The sequence below is a fragment of the Drosophila ficusphila genome, unplaced genomic scaffold (genome assembly GCF_018152265.1).
Source record: "Drosophila ficusphila isolate 14025-0441.05 unplaced genomic scaffold, ASM1815226v1 contig_436, whole genome shotgun sequence".
Taxonomy (NCBI): domain Eukaryota; kingdom Metazoa; phylum Arthropoda; class Insecta; order Diptera; family Drosophilidae; genus Drosophila; species Drosophila ficusphila.
In genome coordinates this window covers 1,223,594-1,243,044 of record NW_025064352.1, presented here as the reverse complement: position 1 = coordinate 1,243,044, position 19,451 = coordinate 1,223,594, and the positions used below count along the sequence as shown (strand labels likewise).

Genomic DNA, 19,451 nt, shown 5'->3' with positions numbered 1-19,451 from the left:
TCCCAGAGCACTCGGTTTGGTTAGAGCGCCCCTTTCATGAAATTTGAATTTGAATCCTCATCTTTGCCCTCTGCTCATGCATCAAATGTGGACAGACCTGCAAATTGTTTGCAAATAAAGTGGGCGAGAGTCTCGGCATAATGCATCGAGGACTTGAAGTGATTCTGGAGTGGGCGTGGCGCATAAACAAAAGTAGCTTAAGACTATGTTTGTGCATAAACAAATTATGTTTCCAAAAGCAAGAGCCCAAATAGAAGAAGCCGAAAGCAGCAGCTGATGCAGCAACTTTCTCCATGAGTTTCGTCATATATGATAAGTCCTCCCCATGACTCCCCCCTCCTCCCCCCTCATAATTCTATCCCCCCCTCATCTCCATTTTCTCTCAGTTTGTCTCTAAACTTCTTATATTAATAGCTAAAGGTGAGTGGTTCAGACTAGACAAGCTGGCTAAGCGGATGCTGCTTGCTAGATGCTAAAACTTGCCCAGACTCGTCAGCTTCTAATTAATTATGAAGAGTGCCACGCCCACACTTCCCCACACTCCCCCTCACACACACACACACACAAAACATAGTCACACACACTTGCCATGAGCTTTGGCTGGTTTATGGAGCGCGAAAAAATATAAAAGTTTCCAAAGAAATCCTTAGCAGGCGTCGGCTGAGCAAAAAATTATAGTTTTTAAAGGGTGCGAATTTAGAATATCCTGTTGGGAATCTTTATATATATAAGAAACTCATTGGAAAACATTTGAAATACGTTTTTTTGCTGTTATTTCTATATTTATTTCTATATTTATTTCATATTTATTAAATTTTTTAGCCATTCAATGGATTCGTTTTGGGGAAGCTAACTTATATTCCCCTCAAAAAAGGATATTCCTGAACAGGAGCCAGCTCGACTATCTGGCCTGGTAAAAAGTCCCGATTCGCGCACAGAAGCCGCTCCACTTAACGGTTACCCAGCAGCCAACACATCCGCATCGCATTCCGCCTCCGAGAACGCACACAAAGCAAATTGCTATAGTCAATTTAATTAAATTTGTTTGTGGGCCCAACGAGGCGCAGTTAACTCCTAGCAAAAGCCCACCGATTTCAGATTGCGAGGAGCAAGGGGAATCGGGGGTAAATGGATACTCGCTGGAGCCAAACGAAATCCAAAATCCTCGCGAGTCGATACAAAAGGATGCGTTTATCTCAATTCTATTTGCGCAAGGGATGGGGGGATTTCTCGATTGCTGGCTAGGAAGCGCTGCTCAAATGTTTACCGTGGAATCTTTGCAAACGAGATTTGTCTTGGCCAATAGATAGCTTCGAGAGAGCGAGAGGGCAAACGAGCTGGCAGCAATAAAATTACATTTCTCCGGAAAAGCTGGAGCTTTTCATTAGAATCGAGATAGAGCGACACACATTTCGAAATCAAAATGCAATTTCTTTACAACATTTAGTAGAAATATTTTGATGACGATTTTATATCTGGCATTCGCCTGCAAGCAATTTACATTTTAAACTATTTTTGTAAATTAATTTATTGGATTCCAGACGCTTGCGGGCCATGCATATTCATGAAATCCCTGCCATTATTTAATTTGGACGAGGACAATGTGGCAACTGGCCCCAATTAAAATCCCTCATTCAACAAGTTGGCTCTAATCCCTGCCTAAGCCTAATTACAATTTGTTAATTTCGCCCGCCCCACATAAATGGTAAATAAAACGCAACCATAATTTTAATAGATGTTTTTCCAGACTCGTTTGTTGTTTTTTGTTGACCTCAGGCAAACACACGGCGTATGCGCAATTTATTTATAGCCCCACCCTTTCGGTTTGTTTTGGTTGATTGCGTTGGCTTGTTTAAACATTTATACGGATTTTGTTTGTGCAACCACTAGCATTTAACCTTTAAGCCGTATTTAAAAGGCACAGTTCCATGCCACGCCGCCTAATTCAGTGCGTCTTCAGTGGCAGTTCTCGACTAAATTGAATTCAGCCACTCATTAGTAGTGCTTTGAATGCAACAGTTTGTTGCCTGATTGCTTGTTGCATTCATTAGTCGCCTAATGCAATTGCCATGCACTTTTATGCAACCCAACTAGAACCGACGACGAGCTCTCGATGCGACCTTGTGCCACAGACATGCGGTGTATCCTTTTCGGCAGCAGGATGCTAAGGATGCCACCATCTGCTCCACACATTCCGTCTTGGGAGCCAAGAACCGTCAATCGCCAAGTAATTGCATTTACCAGGCACGTATGTTGACGATAGTTAATTTTGTAAGTGTATCTTGATATCGATTGCAGTTTGCAAGCTGCATGCCCTGCATGTCTGTGTGTGTGTGTGAGTTTGTGGAGAGGAAACGGATGGCACTGGAAAATGCAGGAATAAGTACACAGAGTACACAATCAAAAAAAAAAAAAAATATGAAAACTTTTTTTAAATAATTTTACATTTTTAGACAAACAAAAATGCTGATGTGCCCTTACAAATATTTTGGTTCCATTATTAATCGGTATTTTATAAATATACGTTATAAATTCTTTTAAAATTGAAATAAAACCTAATGAAATTAGTACAATAATAAAATAAAAAGTACAAGAAATGCTTTCAGGTAACTTGAATAGCATTTTTATTTAAGCTTCTTAACAAATTTTTTCTGTGTAGTCCCAACTCATACTCAAGTTATTTACGACGGCGAAAATTCGAAGAAGCCGGGGCCAAAACGCAATGAGGCGGAATGCCAAGGAAAAATGCAATTGCCAAGGAAACGCCAACGGCAACCGACAATGATAGAAATTCCGCTCAACGAAAAATCCCCCGAATCGCGATCCATGAAAGTGGAATTTTGTGCCAGCAATTATGTTGATTTCTTCGTCGAGAGCGGCTCGTCCAATTAGTTTGTCGGAATCGCTGGTTAATTACGGCCGAGGTTCAAGGCTAGAAAACTGAAACGACCTGCAAAAGCCATCACGTTTCAGGTACCGAAATCATCAACAGGATGTCCCGAAGCGATCTCCTCGCTCGGGGCCGTAATGGATTTTTAAAAACCAATTTCCGCTCCATTCCGGCGGCGTTGGCTGCCGAACAAAAACATCGAAAACTAATAACCCGTTTCGCTTCGCGCTCGCCGGGGATCGGGGAATATAACCGGAGCTACTCAAGCATCTGCCAAGGAAATTGTTTCAATTTCGAGGAATGTTCAAAGGACGAAAGTACGACGGCGGGAGGTGCGCTGTGCAGGACGATTAAAATTCACTTTCGCAATATTTATATAGAAACAAATTAAATTTTCCCTGCTTCGACAAGTTTTTCGGCGAAACAATTTAATTTCACCAAACAAAAGTCGACGAAGAAGTGGCTAGAAAAGCACCAAAAATTAAATAGACCAAAAAAAAAATGGGGAGCTGCACTTAAAAATTTACGAGGCTTGCGGGTCCTGTGGCCATAAAAAGGAGTCGGGAGGCAGGCAAAAGTCAAGCCATTGACTGACTAGCCAAAGTTATTACACCAGCTTCGTTCAGTGTAAATACGTGAGTGCTTGAGCTTGTAGGTGTTGCCGCGGCGAATTGAAAAACTTTAGACGAAGCCGCCGCTCCCCAAAAACTTTATGAGCGCCCCCCGAGCGTCGTTTCTTCTTCTGTGTTTTTCTGGATGGCGGCGGCCTTTTCACGACCGTTTTAATGGCGCAACAGCAGCCCGAAAGAAACCAAAAAAGCCAAAAACTTTGCCAGCGGTCAACCGAAAGCCGCGGATGCAACAGCTTCACCGGTGAACTTCTGCGATGGAAGGTTGGCCAATAAAGCCGAAAAATTAGAAACTTCAAAAGTTGATTGCAAGGTTTGTGGACAAACGTATTGTTTTTGACGATAGCATATAAATAATAGCAGGAGCTTTTTTATTCTTTAAACACTCTGAAATAATTTATTAATAGCCAATTATGTTTTTCAATTAAAATAAATATAAGAAAAATGTATAATTTTCCTTTTTACTTACCAGGTTTAAGTATAGTTTATTCTTTCTGAGTTAGCAAAACGAAATAAAAGCTGCTTATAACACTTTCAATACTCTCGAAAATCCCACTGATACCACCTATTAGCTTGTGTATATCACCATATACCAGAAGTGCCATCGGCGGACCTTTTATTTCTGAAGAGCCACCAAAAGCCGAGTACGTATGTGGAGCCCCTAAATTAAACTTTGGGGCTGGCGGCTGGCGAACGCAAAGGCAAATGGCTGACCGACCAGAAGCCGCGGCGAAAGTGGCTCGGAAAATCGCATAAAAAACGGAAGCACCGCCAAAGGCTGGCATGTGTCCGCGAAACAAAGGCGGTGGGCGGCGGGCGGCGGGCGGAGGGCGGGAATGGGTGGGCGTGGACAGACCATAAATGGTCAGAAGCCAAAGGCCAGAAAAATGCGCTGGCAGAAGCGAAGAACAAGTAGCCGCAACAGGCAGAGCAAAAGCAACTGAAGCCAACGAGCGTTAAAAAACGCCTGAAAATAGAAAAGCCGCAAGGGGTTAAGCGAAAGGGGAGGAAAAAGCGAGGGGAGGAACAGGGCGAGGAAAATCGTGGCAAACTTCAATTTGGTTTTGCGCTCTCAGTTCCATTGCGATTCAAATCGCAGTCGCCGCTGCCATCGATACCATCAATTGCGCGACGAGGCGGTGCACTGCTTCTCCTTTTTGGACTGTGGACTAGAATAGGTTAATCTTGACAAAAAATTTTAAAAATTAGGTAATGATTTTTTGATTCAATTATTAATATTATTTACCGAATTTTTTGACATTTTGTTTTAGAAACACTTCAAAAACTGTATTTCAGTAAAAAAATTTTTAATACGATAATTTTTACACTCAGATTTTGTTCTTAAAAACCCCTATAAATAAAGGCAAATGTATTAAAAAGCTACGACGTCTTTTATAAACAATTAACCCCGCTATTTGTTTAACTCATCCCATCTCGTAGGAATCTAAAAAATTGTCAACCCACAGAGCGTTTCGGCTCATGCTTCGACGCCTTTGCAATCGCGTTTGGCATTTGGCATTAATGGTCGCGAGGGGAGGTGGAAGAAGAACTGAGAGCTGGAGGAAAGGCAGTGGCAGGAGATGCAGCTTCGTGGCCAAAACAAAAGACGAATGGAAACAAAGAAACCGCATCGCAGTTGCATTACACCCTGTCCCCCGCTCGGCTTTATATTCGAAAATATTCATTAGCCCGGAGTGCCATCGATCGGAGCGCGACGATGGGATATATGTATACTATATATATATGCCGATGGTATGTGTAGTGTAGATAAAACTTTCCGCTCATGTCAGCTTATAGTTTTTGCAGCACAGATTTTCAGATTTTCCCCTGGCCATAAATTTCCCGAATAGCCAACTATTCGGCACTCTGGCCCGCTCCACCGTCCGCCAGTTTGCGAGCTATTTTGGTAAAAATTTTAATTAAAATCCCAGACAGTTACACTCGCAGCGATAGAGAGTTGTACTCGTGGCAGGCAGCTCAAGTGCGTCTGCCGTGTGCTCAAGCATCGCCAAGCGATTGCCACCGCCGCCGCAAACAGCAATCGCACAGGATTTTCCGAGTCAAGACGCCAGGATGGCCAAGATGGCGGACCGGCAAGTGAATACCGGAAGACAGCGTAGTAAACGCCCGCAGCACATGCAGCCCTAATAAGCTGGAGTCGGGGCTCGCGGATAAACGCTCCGTGGGTACTCTAAAGATACATCTAATTTCGTACATTAGGTTGTTTAAAAAAATCAAAAGAAAATGCTGCAAGCGCCTTGAATTGTTTTAAGTCCTGGCAAGGTGCACAAAAATATAACTATTAAAAAAATATTACGCTTTAGTGGGCTAAATTAAGTTTCAATCAATTTTCTTATTTTAATTTTTTTATTTTTAAGAAGAACAAGCAAAAGCTTACTTTATAATACAAATAAATACTTTAGAAAACCTGGGTAGTTGTGTTAACCTTTAAAAACTTTATAAATCAGTGAATACACTTTCGCTTGAACAGCTTGCTGCATAATACAAAAGCTATATCCCCAAGAACCTTGCCACCGAACAGGGATTGCGGTTGAGCTGACTGAAAATCCTTTGCGTAGTCAGTCAAACTGCCTGGAGACTGTTAGTCGGCAGATGCGCGAGGGCGTGGCTACCCCCTCCCCCCGCCCCGCCTTCTTCCCCATCTCTCAACCTTGCTTAGAGTCAAGTTTTATTATAATTACAACTATAACAGTTATTAACGGCAGCGAGCTGCACGTCGGCAGCTGTTGCGCAACTCCGTGTCCCGATGCTTCAGGACTCGCTGCTGCAGGTGCCGCCAAAGTCAACACAGTTCCCGGAAAGGGGGTTCCTCAGGAGGAAAGGGGAGGTTGGGGTAGATAGTGTCCCCATAATATATAGTTGCATATTAGCAGGGGCGCTACAGCTGCCCAACCACGCCCCCGCACTTATATTGCCTTGTAATGTTGCGTGTTATGAAGCCATTACTGGGCCAAAAGTTTTTCTTTCTTTAAGAGCTCTCTAATTTTAGTTTCTCTGTATGACGCCGCCGACTATGATGAAGATAGAGGGGTTCAAAGGGGGTCTTTGGTGGGGCATACTAAAGTTTCCAGCTGCTGCATCTTTTTCGGCACTTAGAGCAGAACATTATGTGCACCGTGGAGGAAGAAGTAAGACGTGGAAATTGCTCTGCGATGCTGCCTGAGATATGAGTTCAGGAAGGGCAGCTTATCCAGGGCTTAAAGCCGAATTTAAAGTCCGGGCAAGTCAAAGAAAAAGTTACACAATATTTAGAACCTTACAGTTTTCTGGTGAAAATTACAATACAAAGGGATTTAACATCAAATACAAATTTAAATTAAATTTAAACTTTTTTATTTTCCTCTTTTCAGCGAAGTTCCTTTATTTTAAAGCTAACACCCCCTCCGTTCTAATAATCGTCAAACACAAACACAAAGATGGAGCACACCCAATTTAACCATTCGCTTTCCGCACGAATCATTCCCAGTCGAGTTGACAAAACTCCCGCTCAGCAAATTGAATCTGTCAAATGGCAGCTCTGACTAGTTTTTCGCTGTTATTGTTGTTCTTTTTTGAACGACGGTCATTTGAACAGATTAAACTGAATTGAAAGCGACCAAATCTACTGCAAATTTCCCAGTCCCCCTCCGAAAAAAGCGACGCTGGCATAATTTTGTCATTTTTACAGCAATTGATCTTGGATTGAATGACAGCGGCGTGATGGGCAACATTTGTTTTGGTTGCCGTTTTTTTTTTTTTTTTTGGCCAGGACTTCTTTTCCGAGTTGCCATAAAATGAAAATGAAAAATGCAAATTGAATGAGAAAATGCTTTTTTATTTCCGCATCTCCCCGAAGGGCTTGTCGCCAAAGTGTTTGCTTTAAGGGGAGCACTTCATTAATAAAACTTTAATGCCGCCCGCCACTGAGTTGAGTTGAGTTTCGCCTCGGAGCGGGCTTATGGAAACGATTTAATTTGCCAGCGACGTCGACACTCGCAGAATTACACACAACCATTTTAAATAATAAATATAAAACTTTATTTTCATGTTGATTTTCCGCCAGCAGAGTCTGCAACTTTTCGCACTCCGCTAAACCAAATCCCATTCACACAATCCCAACTCACGCCGTTCGAGCAATAAATTCCAAACGAAAAGCCACACAATGAAATCATTGAAATTTACGTTGTCTGTGCATAATTGTTGGCCATTTAGCAGCCAGGATTCGCCAAGGATAAGGCCGGATAAGGAGCCCACTTTGTTTAGCATTTAATGAGGGATGGCCTCAAGGATTCTGGTTAAGCAGCTTGTGGGATTTCCCAAGAATACAATCAAGGAGGTGTCTTTAACAATTATAAGTCGAGGCATTGATTTAGTTTTAATTATTCAGAAAATTAATTGAATTTAAGGGATGACTCAAAAGGGCGATTAATAAGGAAGATGACAAGAGTCCTGCACAGAGACGTGATGTTTTAAGTTAGAGCCCAACTTGTACCTTTTTAAATATTGATATCTAGTATCTGTGTCAAAGTGCTTAGCCAATTGCTCCCATTTTGCGACAGGCAATTGCTTGCCTAGTCACTTATTTTAATGCTCGAGTAGTTAAATGTATTATTAGTCTCTGAACCCCATTGTGTATGCAGACTCCGAAGTGGGCCAAAACAATTACTGCATAATAAATCAATTTTGAGTACCATGAATTTACTAGCAACGCCCACTGCCATACGAAAACCACACCCCTACCCCGATCTATTTAAAAGCGCAGTTTAGACTCCTTCAATCAGCCGCAGAGTTGGTCCTGTGGATGTGGGCCTTAAGCCCACTTCGTTGGCTGACAATTTCCAGCTCAAATATGCAAATTACCGACAGTTGGTAGCCTCAATTTGATTCGCAAGCGCAGAAATGGGGGCAGCGCATAAAAAAAAGGAGAAAAAGAAAACATGGGAGCGCACAACAAGCAAGTCAAATTGAAATGGGCACAAAATATGACAGCGTACTTGCATTTTAAATATTTAATTGCGAAATATTTTCCATCCAGTCAATTTGCATGCCGTAGCCAAATAGAAATGGTCGATTGAATTTATATCACGTTTTTATGGGTGCAGAAGACAAAAACGAATGTGTGACGAGGCATATTTAATGGAGATTGATTGAGTCATGGAATATTGCTATTAATAGAAAATAAATTTACATATAGTACATCTATAAATATAAGATATGCCTATTTTCGTTTCCTATTAAATCTGTTAAATTTCCAACTAATCAATCGGAATTTCCATTTTAGTCATAAATGCAAAAAGGCATAGGCATTTAAATTATGTTTAATTTTATATAAATTTCCATATCTATCGCGAATTATTAAAATTATGCCGCAGCCAACTTCCGCTCGGCGATTGCATTGTGTACATAGCAATTAAATTCGCGATATATCTCCTGCTGTCAGTTTGGAAAAGCGTTTTTGAAATTGCAATTTCAAATAACACGAACGGTAAACAACAATTCAATTCATTTATTTGACTAGCAAAAATTGCTGTCGTTGTCAATATCCTGCCTTCCATTGCCGCTCAGGCATTCTAGTGTTTTTATGGGATTTTTTTTGAGTAATCCGATACTAACACACGCGAATCGGATTTGTCGCTTGACAGTTGATGGATGTGACTGCTCACCAAATGACGGAAAACTGTTGGCCTCACTTTATGGCCATATTTATTTGTGGCGTGGGCCCTCAGAAGGCAATAAAACTGTTGGCCTGGCTATTGGCAAAACAAGATTGTGTGAATTAAAATCATAAAGGCCCGACCGCAACAATTAATTAGTTTTGTTTCCACATGAAATGGGATACATGTTTATTAATTGCTGGCTGTCAACTTTTTTTTCCATTCAATTTTCTCTTAAATCATGCGCAAGTGCTGAATATTAATTTAATTTGCGAATTCCTTGATAATAAGTCTTTAATTTTATAGTTTAGGTATGAAGATTATCACTTGAATTTCTGTCAGTTAAATTTTGGTAGCTTCTACTCCATTTAGCGGGACTTAAATGGCAAATTAATGCGCATTTGGTTAGCTGCTACCCAGCATCTGTCTGCTGCACCTTGGCAACCCAACTCCCTTTCCCTCCATGATGTTTTCTCACTCTCGTCACGTTGCAATGTCACACACACAGGGGAAAACACGACACTTGCAATGCAATGTCGCCGTCAACTGCGCTTCATTTGATTTGAGCGCGCATACGACACGTTGTCCGCTTAACCCTCGCTGCCCTCTCGTGCGTGTTTTTAACGCAATTGCCGTAAAAGTGAAGGAGTTTATGTCATCTATATGCGATTTTCCCGTTCCACTGGCTGTGCGTGCCGCAGCTGCCACATGTTGAGCTCATCCTGCACTTAAAAAAAAAACTTTATAGATTGGCATGTGTTTTCTTTATTCTCGAGTCTTTGCTTTCTAGTTTTCTTAACTCTTTTATAGGTGTTGTAATTGTTTGTGGTCATTTAAGTTCTATAATTTTGAAAAGTGTTTAATTTAAATAATATTTTGTATGGACTGAAACTGATTGCGCCACAATCTGGACGCTTTTCAGAAGTGGTCAACTATAGTGGTCAACCCTTTTTGAGAAAAATTCTAATTTCAAAGCTGGTGCGCACTTAAAGGTTAAAAGCTTCGGACTTCTCCCCGACAATGCAGCAAAAATAAGAATGGAATTTATGCCCAGCGTGTGCCGCACATTAGCGCATTGTCACCGCACTCGGCACACTTCCAATAAATAACCTTGGCACACAAGGACACACAGGAGTGCTCCCAGGGAGCCTGCTAATGCGCTTAGCGCCTTGTTGCCGCTTTTTTTGGGGCAAGGCTGGAGCAGCAGGAGCAGAAATGGCGACGAAATCCGCCATAAATAAAGGATAACAATTTGTTAGCCACGCAACAAGTGCAAACTAAATCAACAAAGCGAGTAGATTTCCGCAGGCTCTTTAGCTCCACAACTCACATGTGTAAGCTCTTAGGTGGAAAACCCCGGGAACCCGAAAAACCTCCAACCCACACTGATAAACGGCTCAATCCGTGTTTGCCACTGTGTGTTTGTCTGAATTATAAGAGCCATATTTTAGTAAAACAAAAAGAAAAAACAAAGAGACTAGGGCCGGTTTTAAAGACTTAAAGGTGGTTAACTCTTCAGAGCTCAAAAGAATGAAATTAACCCTTTTACCTTTATCTCTGGTTCATTTAAAAATAAAAGAAAAGAAAAACTTTCCGAGAACAAAGGGTAGCGATTTCATTTCGGAACTCCCTCACTCAATGACAAGAGGAAAATGTTGGCCCTCACTTTTAAGTACATTTTACTTTATCCCAATGGCTTGCGAACCGCAACAACAGGGTGGAAAGCAACAGCAGCTCCAGGAATTAAACCTTCTTCGCAAAATGTCCTTTTTCGCCGTAATAACATTAATGCAATTTTACGCACGCGTTAGCTTTTTTTCGCAGTCCACTTGGGGTTCATATACTATGCGAAGAAGAACGAGTATTTCAAAATTAATAAAGGGTTATTAAAATTATGAGTTATAAATTTATAAATAAAGTTAATATTTTTAAAATAGTTTTATAAATTCTAGCAAATAACTTCAGTTACCTAATGATAAAATTTATTTATAACAAGAAAGGAAGCTAGCTTCGGCAAGCCGAAGCTTATATACCCTTGCAGTTACTAAATATGTCGAACAAAATACATAAAAGCTCAAGAGCATCGAAGCTATGACGATTTTTCTATTAATTTTCCATATTGTTCATATGACAGCTATATGATATAGTCGTCCGATTTTTATGAAATTTAATTTGTAACTCAAGACTCATAAGAAAACTCTATATTCCAAAAATTATTATTGTCTGATGAAAAACAACGAGGTTATTTCTGTTATTTCTATATAGATTTTTCGATCTTTCCTATGGCAGCTATATGATATAGTACTCCGATTTTTATGAAATTTTTTCTCAACTTAAGAGTATTTAAAAAACAATATGTTCCAAAATCATGCTCGTGGCATTAAAAACAACGACATTATAATGTTTTTTCCATTATTTATATACATATATTTTGATCTCTCCTATGACAGCTATATGATAGAGTTATCCGATTTTGATAAAATTTAATCCGAAATTCAAAAGCAGTTAGAAAACGCCATCTGGAAGGAATCAAGTCGATCTGATCAAAAACAACGGTGTAAAATTTTTTTATTTCATTCTCTTGTATGGGAGCTATCCGATATAGTCGCCCGATCCGGCTCGTTCCGACATATATACTGCGTGCAACAACTACACAACTTTTGGGAAAGTTTCAGCGAGATAGCTTTAAAACTGAGAGACTAGTTTACATAGAAACAGACAGACGGACAGACGGACAGACGGACCGACGGACAGACGGACAGACGGACCGACGGACAGACGGACAGACGTACATACATATTTCGATTCAGATGGTGATGCTGATCAAGAATATATATACTTTATGGGGTCTGAGGTGTCTCCTTCACTGCGTTGCAAACTTCTGACTGAAATTATAATACCCTTTGCTCTGCAAGGGTATAAAAATAAAAACTATAACTTTGGTTAAAAGACAACCCAAATTTAAGGATTAAATGTAGTTAATTCTAGTCAAGGTGTTGTTTATTTTGATTCTAAATGAAAATCTCTGTCCTCATTAAGCACTAAACAAAGAGCTAACACAAAGCGGGCTATTTCCCTAGAAAAGCATATTATTTTTAACATCTTTGCTTCCTCATCATGCGCTCCAACGACCTGTACCTTTTCCCATCCACCGAGGTTGCTTCTGGGCCTTTAATGAGCGGCTAGCCAGCATATCCATCCTAATGGCCCCCAGACAGACAAAAGGCGGGTTAAGCCGCCGGCAAAGACGCTGATGAAGGGGCGCAAAAAGTGGGCAACGTGGTCGGGTCAAAGTTCAGGCGAAGTAAATGATGATGTTGTTGATGAAGAAGTCCTTTGTGGCTGTCATCGGTCATTGCACAATCGAGTGAAGCTGCCACTGACATGCACAGTGCATTATGGACAATGGATACAACAATACGCTTCATTAAATAATTAACACGCACATTATAATTTAATTAACATAACAGACTGCAGGGGTTCAAATAAAACGAGAGACTGACGGATGGACACGAAAGCTCTTGGACGAAGGTTGAAATGTAAGGTTGTATAATATAAACTATACATTTTTTAAAGTCATATAACCATTTTTGATTTCGTAGTTTTATTTTGATTTGTTCCTACAGTTCGCAATTATCTATGTTTATATATTACTATCGGAGTTTCTTCGTGCTATAACAACCACAACAAATTTTAAAGTATATCAAAACAATCAAGGATTTTACGGAATTCGTTCCGAATCACCAAAAGGTCGTTGTTATTAGTCATTATCTAACAAGATTTTTACAGGAGTGCCAGACGAATACGTACTACTTACATCACATAAAAATGCAGTGAAAGTGTGTGATTTTCCTGATATCATTTATGTGTGTTTGCGGTGCTGAGAAGGGAAGGTATAATAATGATGTGGTGCCCTTTCCAGTTACCAATTATGCAAGATATTCTGACCAGAGCAGAAACAGTATAACGTGCTTTTATGGAAACCATAGATGTGACTTAGAATGCTCGTTGTCATTTTGTAAGTCCTGTCCGCCATGTCTACAAAGATCTAAAAAGATTAATTTCGGGAAAGATTCAGTTGTGATATCAAACAAGCTCATTGTACTTTGTCAGGATCTCGAATTTACTGTGACCATAACGTATGTAAATAATAAACCTTGCTTAAAAGTTACTAAAGGTAGATAGAAAAATAATATCTAGAACTATGCATTTAACCATATATTAAAATATAAACTAATTAAAAAATAACATATGTTTCTTTTTAATTTTTTATTTCTTTTTCTCCGAACACTAAAAACAGTGGCATTTTGTTTTTAGATAGAAAAATATATAAATTTCGCATATAAGTTTTTTCTACCATTTACTTCACTGTAAGTTTACTGTATTAATGCGAAAGTTCAAGTGTAACTAAATAAATTAATCAACTTCATGCCAGTTTAAAAATATGGCAATACTGGCAAGCTTGGCAATAGTATATATTTAAAGTACCCGGTTTGGAGAAGTCTTTTTCGAGCTGCGTCTTATCAAAATGAAGTGGATAACATCAATATTTTTCGTTTCACTCCTGTTTATTTGCGACGCAAACGTTACAACATCTTCTGAAGGACCCACCATCAGGGCAAGAAGTGATGCAAACGTTACAACATATTCTGAAGGACACACCATCAGACCAAAAAGTGGTGATCTAGGAGACAAAAAATTGCCTAGAACTTTCATTTGCCAGAAGTTCAGGTGTATGATGCCATGTTTGATTTGCGGAACCTGCCCGTGGTGCACACGAATGGAACCACCAACAACAACTAAACCACCTCAAATAAAGGAAATTATAAAGGTGGTTCTTGTGCCAGCTCCGGCACCTGCTCCAGCCCCGCCAACACAAGTTAATATTATTCCTCAGCCTATTCCTTATCCTCCTGTTTATCCATATCCACCACCACCAAATCCATGTTGTGGGTAAATCCTTCGCAATTTGAGTAAAAAACAATCAAAAGAAATATTTATTTGAACAAGTGTTAATTAAAAAATGAACATCGCTTTTTCACGTATAAATAAATGTAAATGATTTCAAAATATAATATGATCAATTGTTTGATAAAACAGAACTCTTCACTAAAATTATCCAGCAAATATTTGAAAAGTCTTCTGTATTTTCTGATCGAAATGAAGAGTAATTTTTAAACAAAAGTCAATTCTGAAAACAATGGTTTTATTGGTTTCGTAGTCAGCAGGATTCTATTGGGTTGTATTCCAGACCAAATCAATTTCCGAGCCATCGCAACTCCAAGGCACGATCAAAACCTAATCAACTGGCTGAAACCTGAAGAGTTTTCCTCAGAGGCAGTTTATTCAACGCTGGCAGCCACGTCGTCAGCGTTTCTTTTCCAGCCATTTCCGCAGCATTCCCACCACGTCAATCACAAATCAGTTTGATGGGCTGCTGTGCGGGGGAAAAGCGGAAAAGCGGAAAAGCGGGAAATCGGGAAGGCAACTCGTTACTCGTTTGCATACAAATTACAGATGCAAGTCACATTTGATTGAAAACAATTTGAAATGATATCGTCATTGGCATGGAGCTTCCTGCCGGATTCGCTGGAAGTCCTTCTTCGCCGGGAGAATTCTTCTTATTTTCAATGCCAGCTCCTCTCACCTGCGTTTCACACACACAAAGGGCATGTGCAGGGTTTATTGCCTTTACGTGCAAAATGTTTGTGTTTGGCCCGCATAAAAGATATAAACCAAATTGCTTCAGCTCAATCGGCTATTCGGAAAGCATTTCATTTCATTTGCCAGCTAAAAGCGCTCAAGAGCTGAGAGCTCTTAGCTGAAATCTAAAAGCTGCACCTAAAAAAATGTGATCATTGCTACTTTCAAACATCGAGACTATTTAATAGTTATATACATTTTTGTAATAAAATTTATAAATGTTGCTTGGGAAAAGTGTTTATAAAATTTCTTTAAATTTGTTTATTTTTTGTGAAATTTTCGTATGTATAATATATCAATTATTTTTTGTGTAAGAACTTCGATCAACTGCATTGCACCGCATTGGCATGCAGCTCCTGCTGCCTTTGCCACCGTTGATTGTGTTGCTTTCGGGTGGTTGAGTGGGCGGTTGAGAGGGTGGTTCAATCGATGGTCGAGTGGGTGGTGCGGCTAATCAAAGCGCTCGACTGTCCCTGAACACCTCGTCCTGCCGCACCGCCTCCTCCTTCCCGTTCTGTGGGTGTTATCCTTGTCCCAATGTGCAAATAATTACCAATATGAGCCGTCAAATGACCACACACTTGCGCAGGACACACAGAAGGACGCTCGCAGGATGGCAGGAGCCGGTTAGCCAGCTGCTGTTACCTGTAGTGGCTCCTTCTGCTCCTGCAGTTGTTGTCCTCGGCTGCTGTTCGGTCGTTATCCTCGTGGCGAGGGCGTTCTAATTGTTGTCGCCATCGCCCGGGCCCGGGCACTGTGAGCTTGTAAATAAGCCTTAATTATTGCTATTACAGCCATAAAGCCACCGCACAATAAACATGCAAATTCGGTTTGCACGGGGCGTGACCCAAAGGCGGATATCTGATAAGCCAATTGGCAGGGCGGCCCGAGTGCTGTGCTAAAGAAATACGGCTAAGGTACAAACAATAATAACTTTGTGTGTGCCGGGATTTCTATGGCGATTTTCAGTAGCATACAGGAGGTTAATAAACAGATTTTGTTATTCGGTTTCAGATTAACCCATGGAGTTCGTGTGGCTTAATTCCAGGAAGTTTCTTTTTACCATTCCCTTGTGCTGGTAAATTTGTTTGAACTTGAATAACTTATTTTCACAACTGATGAGTTTGTATAGGTGAATTTAAAGTTTAAGCTTTAAAGAAATTAAATTGAAAAGCACTTCGACAAATAAGTCTATATTTTAACGTGATGAGGCTTATTAAATTTCTCTTCTCACCACTTTTACATAAAGTTACTACCATAATTAAGAGCGAATTGCTAATAAGCAGTCAGTTGCTTTTCTCCTAAACACTCTCTGGCTAATAAGAGCATTCCCATGGCTTGTGGCTGCCACATTTCCCCCACTATTAATATCAAATTTAATTTGCGCTTAGCTCGTTGAACGGCGATAAAGGCAAACATTTACATAACACGCTGGCTGCGCAAGGCAAGGTGCAACTGCCACAACTGCCACTCGCACACCCGAGTGCCTGACATGCAGGGCGCAAGACAAAGCCAAATGGGCGTGGGCAAGGGGCAAGGTGGAAGGGGGAGGGGGAATTGGGGAAGTGGGGTCAAGGGTCAGTGGGCGGCAGGTCCTGCGCCCTTTGTCATAATTAGAACATGCAATCGCCGCCACTGCACATAAACGCTCATCAAATCCATTTAGCCCGTAATGACTGCCGGGTCGTCAGGCATTTTCAGGCTTCTGATCCCGCGCTGCTCCGATTGCCGTTCTGCCCGAGGGTTTTATTTGCCATTAGCCAGCTGCACGCACACCATCGCCGTGCTGCTGCGTTTCAGGTGTGCACACTGCCAGAAAAAATTGAACACACATTGATGGTTAGTTTGTTTTACTCATTGATTTATCTTTAGTATTGTGTATACCTATTCAGTAGTTTCTAAAAATGTTTCAATTTGTGATTTGAGTACAAAAATACAGACTTTACAATTAAATAATCAGTATTACGATTCAGACGACAAATTCTTTAAATAGTATATCAAATCAATCAAGAATTTCACACACTATGCACTTTTATTTTCTAATAACAGTTTTCGCTCAGTGTCCTTGTTTACTGGACTTACTGTTTAAGTGGTGCACAAACTGCCGCTGCTCGAAACTGCTCCCAACAGCTCCCAACAGCTCCCAACAGCTACCAACAGCTCCGAACTGGACTGACCCGAGCTAAACCGAGTCGAACTGGCCTGCAGTTCCGCAGTTCTGGAGTGCGGTGGTCACGGGGCGACATGCCATTGATAGCCGGTTGAGTTTCTCGATGGCCTCGTGGTGCTGGTGTCTGTTTGCCGGCAGCGCCTGTTGGCCAGTTGGCCAACAAAACCAACAAGGCCAACAACACGGCTACCTGACGTTTCGTGTGATTTTTGCACCGATTTGCGTTTAATTGAATTTTGCTCTTGACACTGGTTGGTGTATGGACTTGACTTGGCCCACCCATTTCCCATTTCCACCATCTAATTGCGCTGGAGGAAAGGAAAGCAGGCGGAAAACATGTTGAGCCTATTGCTGGGAAAATAACGAGCCTGCCGCCCAGATACCATTGGAGCGGCATAAATCAACACGCCCTCCGTCTGGTCAATGAACCGCAAAGGACTTGAAAAAAAGGCCCGACGAACGGACGGACGCAGCCCGTCTTAGGTGTCTGCCTCGGGTCTGTGGCCGGGTCCATAACCATTAATGATGTGGCCCCTGCCACCTCGATACTTGCCGCATGTCTGCGCCTAGAGACTCGGATCCTTTTCCTTTCCCACAGCCGAAATGGAAAACAGAGCGAGAAGTGTGCGAAGCGGAAACAACTTAATGACGCGCGGCGCTAATGGTTCACTTAAGCACCCACATAAGTTTTCCGCGCTTTTCCCAAAACACAAAAAAAAAGGGAAAAAGCCAACAACAATGCACCCTGGTTTTAAACTTTATTGTTAATGGAATGTGGTTCTAATAACCCTGTTTATATAATTTATTTGGGCTTGAGTACAAGTTTTAGAATTCTTTTGGGTCCAAGCAGAATTATATTCTTTTTATGCCTTTTTTATAATTAAACAATTAATAAATATCCATATTCTTCTTTTTGAAACTTGTAGGGGATAATATGCGCATTTCATTAATTTTTGTTGTATTTGTTTTTTGCCCATGGAATTAATGTCTGATTATCTTTTTTTAGTAGTTTATTTAACTTGAACCACTGTACCAAGCTAACTTTCCTTCGATTTTTTCTCGTAGCGTTTTCATGGCTGCTGCGGGACTTGTCACTGCCAAAAATCGGACGACGCCGCCTTCGCCTATTGTCGCCTATTTTTTCCCCCATTTAAGCTTCTGCCGGAGTTGAGGCCCGGGTAAATTCCCATCGCTCGACTCTCACTCGGACCACTCGCACTCCACTTACTGGCTGCACAGTAATAATTTTTCGCTAATGGTGTCCTAAATTGTCAAGAAATATGGAACCATTTGAATGTGCCCCCCTTCGGCTTGAGTCGAGTATGTGGGTGTGGTTCTCCCGGACTCGCGCGTCACACCCACATACATATACCCATACCCATATATATTTATATATATATAATATATCCCGCGCTGTTGCTGAGTGCGGCTTTTAGTACGTTTGTGTTTTCGACTTCCGGTTAGCCAGGCCTCCTACAAATTCTTTGTTCTTCGTTTCGGTGTGGCATTTTTAACAGCAGCTAGGAAAAAAAAGGGGGCGGGACCGCTGTGGTTTTGACAATCTAAAGTGCAATATGAAGTCTGTGTGGGTCAAGTGGGTCGGGAGTTGAGTGGTGAAGGGTACGCGAGCCACAACAACGAAGGGTAACGAAAAGTGTTATTTTACGTTACCTTACGTTGAGTGGGTGAGTGTGAACGGCAGATCGCTAAAAGTGAAACTATGCTTTTTATCTTAAAGCAAACAGCTCTGAAATTTAATTTTTGTGAAACTGGGTTAACCACTTTAGTTGCTAGAGATAGTGGAGAATGTTTTATGTAGGTTTCGCATTTGATGTAAACAGCGCTTAAAGAGCTTAGAATTATTTCCTTTAATTTTTTGAAATTAAAACCAACTATTTATTTTATATGAAATGGCTAATTGATGTATGTATAAAAACACTGGCTTAGGGCAAAGAATAAACTATAAAAAGCTAATATCAGCAAAAACCGTGAATTGAATCGTCAACATCCCGCTTACGTAAGGACACGCAATGCACTTGACGTGGCACGCACACCATCACCCACTTGCCCGCTGCCACAACCCGCAAAATAAGGTATCCTGTGGAAAAAAGATGCTTAATCTCATCGTGTTTTGTCTCTGGGCTCTGGGCTCTTGGCTCGGCAAAAATACCCGCAACATGGCACCGCATTCATCTGCCGAGATAAAAATGAAATAAATTCGAGTGTCGAGCAGATCCTTGTCGGCGTATGGAAGCGGGAGTCCTTAAGTATTTGTGCCAACACAGACATAAAAAATCTGCTACTTATAAATTATGTTTATTTATTTATTATATTTTGAAGCAGCTGCGCTCAACTACGCACCGTTTTGTCCAAGCCAAAACGAAAGAAAAACTTGTCTCCTTTCT

The 19,451-nt window shown here is 40.9% G+C and overlaps 2 long non-coding RNA genes across 2 annotated transcripts; one reads left to right on the top strand and one right to left on the bottom strand.

Moving 5' to 3' along the window:
• Positions 1-12,155: 12,155 nt before the first annotated feature.
• Positions 12,156-12,770, bottom strand: LOC108098424. The gene is made up of 2 exons (XR_001771842.1): positions 12,620-12,770; positions 12,156-12,552 (listed from the first exon to the last, which is right to left on the bottom strand). It is a non-coding gene; the product is annotated as an uncharacterized LOC108098424 (long non-coding RNA).
• Positions 12,771-12,899: 129 nt separating this feature from the next.
• On the top strand, positions 12,900-13,421 carry LOC108098425. The gene is made up of 2 exons (XR_001771843.1): positions 12,900-13,012; positions 13,096-13,421. It is a non-coding gene; the product is annotated as an uncharacterized LOC108098425 (long non-coding RNA).
• Positions 13,422-19,451: the final 6,030 nt, after the last annotated feature.